This window comes from Lathamus discolor, chromosome 1 (genome assembly GCF_037157495.1).
Source record: "Lathamus discolor isolate bLatDis1 chromosome 1, bLatDis1.hap1, whole genome shotgun sequence".
NCBI lineage: Eukaryota > Metazoa > Chordata > Aves > Psittaciformes > Psittacidae > Lathamus > Lathamus discolor.
The window spans coordinates 56,944,736-56,954,883 of record NC_088884.1 but is presented as its reverse complement, the minus strand read 5'-3'; the positions used below and the strand labels follow the sequence as shown (position 1 = coordinate 56,954,883).

Here is a 10,148-nt window from a genome sequence, read left to right as displayed (position 1 = left end):
GAGGATATTTCTTTTTTGCTGTAGAAGGCTGTAGATTTAGCACTGCAGACTTTAGTCTTTTAAAGTGTTTAGCCGTCCCTTAAACCGTGAATTTGGCTTAGAAAGGCTTAAAAAGTAAGTATCAATTTATACCTTTTATTCTTTCTCCTGGCATAGTCTAAATGCTTGGATCAGGCTTTTACTGCAACCCGAGAGTGCTAAAACCTCTCTTCCTCTCTTCTAAAATGAAAGCAGCCACAGGATATCAGTAACAGGATGATAGGAAAACTGCCAGGTATTGTGAGACCCAAGTTAATGCAGTGAGAGCTGGCAAAGCTGTTCTCTTGTGTGTGGGGCATTGGTTTGCTAACAAAAGCGCACCGTACTGTGGCACATACTGGTGCACAGCGGCCTCTTGGGATGACAGGGGTTATGTTTCCTAAGAGCTGTCTCTGGGTTGTAGTGCTTATACTTGAGGGAGCGTTCTGTTCATTTAAGGTTAAATCCTACCTATTTGCTTGAACTGGATGGTATGTGGCACCTGAAATTTGTGTAGATGGACATGGCCTGCTAGGTATGAGTATCTATAAATGGGAATGATGAATAATCTTATTGGAAGGGGTTGAAAATGGTTTGTTTTTGGTGCTTCTGACATGACATAGATCGGTCTCAAGCCAGCAAATGGCTGGGCTATCAGAATATTGGGAAAAGGGGAGAAGGGCTCCTGGGCAGTAATGGAAAGACATGGTCTTTGTAACACTGGATGCTACTTAAACAACCTGTGTGTCAGCCATTATGTGTAAAGTATAGCAGCACTTTTCTTATCTCACAGGGATGCTGAATCAGGCCATGTAGGCACTGACTGCCAAGGGCTTGTGGAATAAATCTTTGGCCTGCAGTGCTTGAGAGGAGGGCATGGCTCCTGCAAGGCAAACACCCAGTGGTGGGGCATGGTGTGAAAAGAACAGGACTGTAACAGAGGTGCCTAGGGGGACTTCCGGAGGTGGAGAGCAGGCAGGGAGGCTCTGCAGTTACAGAAGAGGAAGGCCCTGGGTGTACATCGGCACATCAGCCTGTCGTGACTGAATTTGGAACCTGTGAGGCCGCACATGTGAGGTGCTCATTAATTCAGAGGTGGGAAGTGCCTTGTTGACAGCGTTTGGCTCTTCTTGGTCACTTGGCAGCCAAAAGCCATGTCCTTCTTCTCCTTCTCTCCATTCTTTGCATAGAAACAAATGGCTGAGGTTGGCAGGGACCTCTGGAAGCCATGTGGTCCAACCCCCTGCTCAAGCAGGAACACCTCGAGCAGGCTGTCCAGGGCCATGTCCTGTCAGGTTTTCCATATCTGCAGGGATGGAGACTCCAGACACCACCGGGCAGCCTGTCTTTGCCTCCGGCCCTGCTTCCCAGCCTCTGTGCACTCCTTGCTTCAGTCAGTAGGTGTCAGCGAGCTCCAGCCAACGCTCCCAGAGCCACCAGCCCATCTCCCGAGCATCCTGCGCGGAGACAACCGCGGTGAAACGCAGACGAAATATGTGTCAAACAAAGGAGTGGAGGGTGGAGTGCGAGGACAGCAATGTCACAGAGACAAGGGATGTTTGGGGAGTTTCTCCTGGGTGAGTTAGGGTGAAGTCCCCACTGTCGGCTGCGCACTGCAGAAAGCTGCAGGGGGGAGCTTTGTGACAGGTTAAAGCATGCTCCTAACTTTTTTAGCACTCTAGACAAGTCCCCCACTATGTTTTAGACAGATTAACCCCATCCTGACTTTGCTGGTGCGGTTCTCTTGGGCAGATGGCCTCATCTCACAGGCCTTGATTTGCCCATCTGTAAAAGAAAGCTGGTAAAAATCACCCACTGGTGTGCCAGGGCTACAGCACACATCACTTGTTTCACACCTGACTCAAGCAACTACAGCGTGTTAGGAACAGAGATGCTATGCCCTGGGATGGGGACGTTTGTGCAGTGTCTCCGTTATTGCCATCTTTGGACTCATCTGTGAGAGTGACAACTTTGCTGGCTTCTAAAGACAACTGGTAAGTGTAGCTTGGGAACAATGCTGCTTTTTAAAACGAGCTGTGAAGCCCATGGTGACTATCTTTTGAGATCTAGACTAAGTAATTGAATGGGTGCAGGTATAATCACATTGCCTTTCATCGCTGCTCTGCTCTGTGCTGGAGGTGGCTGCACACAGCAGAGTGATTGACATGATTCTCTTGTGCAAAACCCAGTTTCTGAGGTGGTGAGTTAATGAAATGCCAGTGGCAGTGACAGGTTGAGTTAGACGTAGACAGGATTTTCTGTCTGGCCCTACCAGTGCTGTCCACATTACCTATGGGGAATCACATGCAGCTGTGGCTGCCAGAAGATAAGCTCTGGGGTCTGGGCTAAAGGGATCAAGGAGAGGTTCTCGGCTCCTGCTCTGCAGGCAGGAGGCAACTTTCTTACACAGTGACTGAGGTGTTCTATTGTGACACAATATTTGAGCTAAGTTACCCGGAGAAGGGAACTGAATACGACTCTACTTGTTTTTAATGATTTGCAGGGAACCAAGGGCTGGCAGACCCGGGAACAGGAGGTCTGAACACTCCTTCAGTCTTTTGAATTAGGTATCACAGAAATGTAAGTCTCTTACAGACGCCACAGTAGGTGGTCTATCTATAGCCTTTAATCCTTCTGTGCCTCAGCTCCCTCTTTTTTAGGATATAGATAGGGATACTTTGCAGCCATGCTGGCAGTATAAATATCTCAGGGATGTGGTATTTTCTGCTGTCTTGTTACTGTGGTGGCAAAACATATAGGCAGAACACTACTATTTACTATTCAATTTACAGAGATGGCTTTATAAACAAGAGAGTGTATGTTTTGGAAACAGAGCGAGGGTGGGTTAGAGATGGACTTGCTCAACCTGGCTGTAGGACAAGGAATGAGGAAAGAGGCTGCTCCTAAACTGCCTCTCTGGTTATGGAGCACATTGGTGGATTTGGAGGGCGAAACTCATCCAGCTTACAGACAGACTGCTGTTACACCACTGAGCTCTGGAGTTCTGGGGCTGAGGAACTGAAGCCTACCAAAAAATGCCAGGAATCCTTTGTCTCCTCAAATGCACTTCATAAAATAATAACAAATCACAGTATCTTCTGGAGATATATTTGGCATTTCTGAGCATGAGGGACGAGTACAGGTGACAGAAACTCTGAGGTCCTGCAGCAATGTTCTTATGGGCAACAGCACTTTGGAGCTTTACTGTACCATACCCTATAGAAGGCATGTGATTAATCCACTTAACTTGTGGGCACCAAATGCTTGACTTAAGGAAAGAAAGGATCTAATATGGGTCTTAATGCCTCAAATGGATTTCCTGGCAACCCTAAGCATGAGATTTTTCTTACAGAGATTAGTTAGATTACTTGGTAGAAATGGAAATCAGAAGACCTGGACGTAGTTAAAGGAGGAAACAGGGAAGGGATTGTGTAGCTGCAAGGTTTTTCATGGGCTGTGGGAAGATAAGAATGTATTTTGAGAGGTGGAAGGCAGGATTAATTTTTTTGCAATGAGGAAAAAGGCCTGTGCTTTGAAAAGCCATGATATGAGAGGGATGGAAATGAAGGATGTGTAGAAATGTAGAGGCTCTGAGAACAGGAGAGTACAGTTATGAAGAAGATGTGTAGTTAAGTGAGGAGTAATGTAGCAGTGAGAAAAAATACCAGTGCATATACAATAGGTGATTCTCACCTTTTACTTAACATTTTATTGGGATAACATGGAAAAATCACAAAGGTGGTACAAAGTAAAATTGCCTGTTCATACCGTATTTCAGCTTCCAGCTGAGTCAACACTTGGTTTGTCCTGCATCTGATACAGAAGCCTCCAAAATCTGGTTTGAATCTGAGCGATTGTTTTATCCCTATCTTGGTAATAGCATCTCTCCAGTTAACCAGATTGGGCTGTTGCTGGTAGCTGTTCAGCCCAGGCACTGAGGCTGGCCGAGCTACTGTCCTTCACTGAAACTGCAACAATGATCTTTAACAAGACTTTGGAGATGTCTAAGTGTTCATGGGGGTGTTGATTAATGAGAAGCTCAACATGAGCCGGCTTCAGTGTGCGCTTGCAGCCCAGAAAGTCAACCGTATCCCGGGCTGCATCAAAAGGAGCATGACCAGCAGGTCAAAAGAGGTGATCCTGCCCCTCTACTCTGCTCTCGTGAGACCTCACCTGGAGTATTGTGTGCAGTTCTGGTGTCCTCAACATAAAAAGGACATGGAACTGCTGGAACAAGTCCAGAGGAGGGCCACAAGGATGATCAGGGGACTGGAGCACCTCCCGTATGAAGACAGGCTGAGGAAGTTGGGGCTGTTCAGCCTGGAGAAGAGAAGGCTGCGTGGGGACCTCATAGCAGCCTTCCAGTACCTGAAGGGGGCCTATAGGGATGCTGGGGAGGGACTCTTCGTCAGGGATTGTAGTGACAGGACAAGGGGTAAGGGGTTAAAACTTAAACAGTGGAAGTTTAGATTGGATATAAGGAGGAAATTCTTTCCTGTTAGGGTGGTGAGGCACTGGAATGGGTGGCCCAGGGAAGCTGTGAATGCTCCATCCCTGGCAGTGTTCAAGGCCAGGTTGGACAGAGCCCTGGGTGACACGGTTTAGTGCAAGGCATCCCTGCCCCTGGCAGGGGGGTTGGAACTAGATGATCTTAAGGTCCTTTCCAGCCCTAACCTTTCTATGATTCTATGATTCTATGCATATGCGCACATTTATCTGAGAAAAATTCTCCCCTGGAGCCGATGCTGTCCTGTTCTGCGCCTCCAGCTCTTTCTTATGCAATGGTGAAGCAGAGAGAAAGGTCCTTCTCTGGCTTCAACATGGCCTGCCACCTGCCTAGAAGGTGAGATGAAAGTGCAGGAGATGGCAAGACTTTGGAAACCACCTCCATCTGCTGTGTCCAGCAGACAACAGTTGTGCGGCAGGCTCAGCAGAGGGAGCTTTGTGTTCAGTCCTGGAGCTGAGGAAGGGAGCAGACTTAATGCAGCTCAGAAAGAAAAGGTTGTTTTCCTTTTCCTGCCTCCCCTGGGACCCTGAGCTTGCTGCCTGGGGTGGGAATGGCTAGGCAACATCACACGGTTCCCCTGTGTTTGAATATTTTATGCTGCCCATGCAGTTTGGGAAGAGCTTAGAGCCTGCCCCTGTGACGCTGTGCTATAAAGCTCAGCTCTCCCACCACGTCCCTGGGCAGCTCTCATTCCTCTGGCAGAAGGAGGATTGCTCCGTATAGAATCTGTCTGTGTTGTCCAAACTTGTTTGCTATTCAGTGTAGTTATAGTACTTGAAACTGTCCAAACATCCTGCTGCCTGGCTTTGCCACCAAAGAGCCGGTGTGTGCTGGCTGGGGAAGGAGGTGTTTCTCCTAAACAGCAGCTCCCCAACAGCCTCCCTGTGTTAAATATTAACCTACTGCTGCTGATCTTACAGGTCATTTTACTCCATCTCTAGCTCTCTTGACACACAAGGAGACAATCTGGAGTGGAATGTGAATTTTTTATGCCTGCCTGTTATTTTTTTGATTGAAAACTCAGGCTTTAGTTAAATAGCTATTTTTAGAAAATGCCTGCTTTTCCTCATCACATATTTTTTTGGGTCGAAACCTAACATTTCTAAACTTCCATCTGAAAGGTTTTCATTTCCTTGACAGTCATTGTGTGAAAACATTGGCTGCTCCAGTTAACAGAGTTTTCTTTTCAACAACAATTAGGATTTTATTTTGGAAACTTCCTGTTTTCCAGAAAGTTTTGTGTTTGAGAAGCCCATTTGCCCAGCCCTGGTTCAACAAAAGCTGTTCATGTGCCAGGCCAAGGGGCAGAGGGGAAGATGGATAGCAGTGGTGCCTTTATGGCTGCTTATTGTTCAGGTGAGTAATAGTAAAACAACAATGGCTTTAAAACAAAACCAGCAAAGAACCTTTCTGGTTACAATTGGAAAGCCTTTCCTGATTCTTCATCCCAGAATGCTGAGGTCTGAAACATCTGCAGGTGGGTCTTTTTTGTTTGTTTATGTGTCCATGACTTAACTGAGATGAAGAAGTTAATAAAAAGCTGTGTCAATATTGGGCAGGATGTGAAGCCCCAGCCCAAGGCATCAGATATGATGTTTCTATGAGCTCCCTTTCTGTTTTCCTCACTTCTTCCCTCTTTCTCTTTGCAGTGGATGAGGAGCGTATCCCCTGTGGGGTCTCAAATGTAGTTTTGATGCAGTAACCCTGCAACTGAAGCTAGAACTGGTTTGCCTGTTCCAGCAGGTAAGAGTGAAGAAAACAAGCCTATTAGAAAATGTATTGGCCTGCCTATGATTTTAAACACAATTTGGCATGTAATTTGATTCTTTTTAAAACATGCCAGCTGGTAAAAGACTAGCTCTGACAGGAGGCCTTGAGATGAATTTAACATGCTTTTAACACATCCTGCTCCATGGTTTATAAAGACCCGTTGGAAAACAAGCAGTTGTGCTCTCTGATGGTGCTGCCTAATCTGCTGGAGCACATGGGACACTTCCCAGTCTCTGTTACCATTCCCTCTTGCAGAAACATAGAGTAATAAACCCAAGAAGCAGCTTGTGAGCCCTCTCTCATAGACATACATATATGGCCTAATTGAACAGGGCAGAGCTTCCACCCTTAAAGGAACAGCATACATGCAAGTGTGGCTGCTTTGATGGATAGATCTCCTTGCAGATGTTTCATCCTTGATCAGAGTAAGGTACAGGCATGACCATCTTGGGCAATTGCTGTCCTGGGAGGACAGTACATACTCCAAAATGCCACTGGGAGAAAAGAGGGTCCTTGAAGCCCCTGTGTGGTTCTCTCTAAAGTAATCCAGTTTGATTTTCCTTGCAGCCACATCTGATCTCCTCGCCTGACCATGGCAGCTCTCTGAACTTGAACTGGCTGAGCCCATGGGCTAAAACCTACATGGACACTCTTATCTGGGCTGGCACGTGGGTCATCCCCTAGACAGAGACAACTTCATGGTGTTCTTCCTGAACAAGGAGAGCTACCCCCTGGATTTCTTCCACATAACATGTAAAGTTGGCGCACCAAGTCAGGCTGTATGAGAAACAGAAATGCAGACGGGTTGTTGAGATAAACAGGAGTGAACGGTATCTTTCTAATGTGTCTCCCAGGTGCTGTGCTCCTTCAGCAGAGGAGTTGGCTGTGGCAGCCCTTCTCCTGCTCTTCTACCAACCCAGTTGATGTGCGGCACAGGAGCACCTTTGAATTTCACCCATGTGAGTCCAAAAAATAAAGTGCCATATGGCTGACCTGGACAAATGTGCACCTTTGCCTTGCACATCCCCTCATATGCCTGCACCGATGGGGAGGCTGCCCAGGGCACTGTTGGAGTGCTGGCTGGCAGCACACAGGCATCTGTTTAAGAGCTTGGCACAGATGTATCATGGTTTATTTCTTGCAGCAAACAACCACAGACCTGCGCAGCATTTAATTAAGGCACACTAGCAAATCCTTCAAGCAAAGGGGGCCCCTACAGGCAATGCGTGTGGCAGACAGTGCTCAGCATTTCTGAGGGGACCAGGTTTTAACCAGAGTTGGCACAGAAGCCACATAGCCCTACTTCTGTATATGAAGAGCACATCAATTGATGGGTGTTTGGATCCAGAGTTACAGTAGTATGGTTATCCAGCTCCCAGACTGACCCATAAAAGGTGAGTTGCTGTTGAAAACCCCTGAGCTGAAGAAGATCAAGCTACTTTCTGGCTCACAGAAAGCTTGAAGATGCGACCAACATTTCTAGGAGAAAGACAGGAGCATATCCAGGTGAACAGCAGTGCATACCCCCAGTCCAAATTAGCGTCTTGAGCCATGCTGACTACCAAGGGTGAAGAGGATGGGCTTGAACCAGGGAAATCAATATCTTCAGCTGCCTGCAGCAAGAGCAGCCCCACTGGACATGCTTTTCAGCTCCCTAGCTCAGGAGAGAGGGCTAATGCTTGAAGTCCTGAGTATGGTGTAGAAGTATTTCACAGCATCAGTAAGGGAAGGGGGAGCAGCTGGGAGGTGGATGCTACCTCTGGAGAGTGGTGGTGGGAAGCTATGAGCCATTGAGGGCATCTGGCCAAGAGCCTGGTGGCTGTATTAAGTGTAGCCCTTGGTAGGCCATTTATCATACACTGTGCAACCAGGCACTGATCAACAGCAATTACTGGTTTTTTTTACAGCTTCCAAACAATGTTAGCTGCAAGCTGTGTTTGCTGTCATAATGTCAAGACCAGATTGCTGTACGATGAAGAAAAAAAAACCAGAAGAAAAAGCTTTTCAGGGATGTTGTGCTTTTCTTTTAGAGTTAACAGGTGTTTCTGGTCACCCTGCAAAATCACAGTGAAAATATCTGCATACCGCTGAAATGAAGCAACTCCAAACCAACCCCTGTGAAGAAAATCCCATCCTTTGTTTTTGTTTTGTAGAAATGAATGGGCAAGAATGAGAAAAAAAAGCTTCAACTATGGGTTTTCATAATGATAGAGCGGGAGCTTTCACCACCACCCCAGTTTTGGACCGCATCTAATGCAGGCTTGTGGAGACAGGGGACTGTTATTAGAGCTGTGTGAATAATCTACAGCAAGTAACTGAATGGAAGTGTTTGGCCTGTTTTCTGTTCACAAACTATCTGTGAGTCTGCCTGCATGTTCTTGAATGTGTTTGTTGTTTGAAATAATACTGCCCATAATTTCTGTGAATAATCATTTATTTGTGGCTTGCCTACGAGCATTTCGATAGTCAAAATGTCATTTCTATTCCACGATTGCGTGAGTGCAACCCCGAGATTTCCACCAAGGATACCCGCAGTCAGCAGTGGTAAATTCACTTTCTGTCAAAACTTACTGAAATCTTTCTGGGAAATGTATGTTCATCTGCAATATTCATGGGGAAAAAAAAAGGGGGGGGGGGGAATTACAGTTAAATAACAGTTCTTTGTAAAGCCTTAAAAGGTATTTCCTATGATTTTTTCTATGGCTAAATGGATGATTTAGGTTTTTATGGTTTGCAGCCTGGAACCAATCAATCAGAAGTAAGTTTGCTTGGAAGACTTCTACCTGAGCCAGACACAGTTCCCTGGCCCTATGGCTCCAAAAAGGTGTCTGTGTGCTCTGAGTCACTTCCAGACTCCAGGAGGTACATACTGGAATACTCAGGTCTCTGAGTGCTGAAGGACTGCTCGAAGGTGAAAAGGAGAGCTCACCTCTTGATTTCTGAGCTGGACTATCCCTGGCATAAAGAATCACCATGCCTGGTGGTGTGACGGTGTCCTGTGCAGAGCCTGCTGCTTCATTTCTTCCCCTAGCCACGCATTTGGGCACCAGTACTGCTGGCATGTCACTCAGCTCGGCTCAGCACAAATGGCTGCAGCTCACCACCTCTTCTTGCCAAGCTTTCAGGAAAAGCGAATGTACCCTTTCCAGGAGGAACTCGGTGTACCAGGGACGTTCACCATGTGCTTATGTGGCCAAGGCAAAAACAATGCAAACGTCTCACCCATGTGCCCCACAAATCACCAGAGCCTGTAGGGATGCACCTGCATCAGCTGGGCAGCCAAGCGGCAGTAGGCTTCTCCAGCCTCCTTGCCCACCAAAAGCAAGTACATGCTCAATGACTAAAGTGTTCCAAGCTCTTCCCTGTTGCAGCCACCCCGCCAGCAGCATCCAAGCCAGGTCTTTGGCAGCCAACAAGCTCTGCTAGCAGCTCTGAAAGGAGTTTCGCAGTGTCAGGCTGATGCCCACCTGCTCACTCAGGACTTTGCAGAGAAGCGGATGGGTGAGGCACAGCTCTTTTGTTTGTTTTCATCCATAGTCCTTTGGTTACCTGGTATGGTTGGATGGTTTTGTGATAAGCACACCTTGAGGGATAAATTGCATGGGCATATTAAGGAAGAAACAGTCAATACCGTACACAGGCTAAGCACGTCCATCCCAATTTGACATTTGTTTTCAAGGGAAGAAGTAATATTTTGCAGACAAAACAGTGCATGAATCCATTTTGTGTCTCTGAAAGCTTTTCTTATTCGATTTCTTTAATATGGGCTTGTTGTTTACCCATTGCATTCTGAAAGAAATGTACTACAGAAAATGATTACTTTTTTTCCCTGCAAATATTTCCCAGTTCCTGA

The 10,148-nt window shown here is 46.6% G+C and overlaps 1 long non-coding RNA gene across 2 annotated transcripts; it reads left to right on the top strand.

Annotated features, from left to right (window-relative positions):
- Window positions 1-5,585: 5,585 nt before the first annotated feature.
- Window positions 5,586-8,864, top strand: LOC136010763 (uncharacterized). Of its 2 annotated transcripts, XR_010610994.1 has the most exons (5): window positions 5,586-5,881; window positions 6,175-6,268; window positions 6,863-7,048; window positions 7,150-7,254; window positions 7,440-8,864. It is a non-coding gene; the product is annotated as an uncharacterized LOC136010763 (long non-coding RNA). The 2 variants fall into 2 exon arrangements; XR_010610991.1 differs by having other exon boundaries at window positions 7,150-8,864.
- The last annotated feature ends 1,284 nt before the right edge of the window (window positions 8,865-10,148 follow it).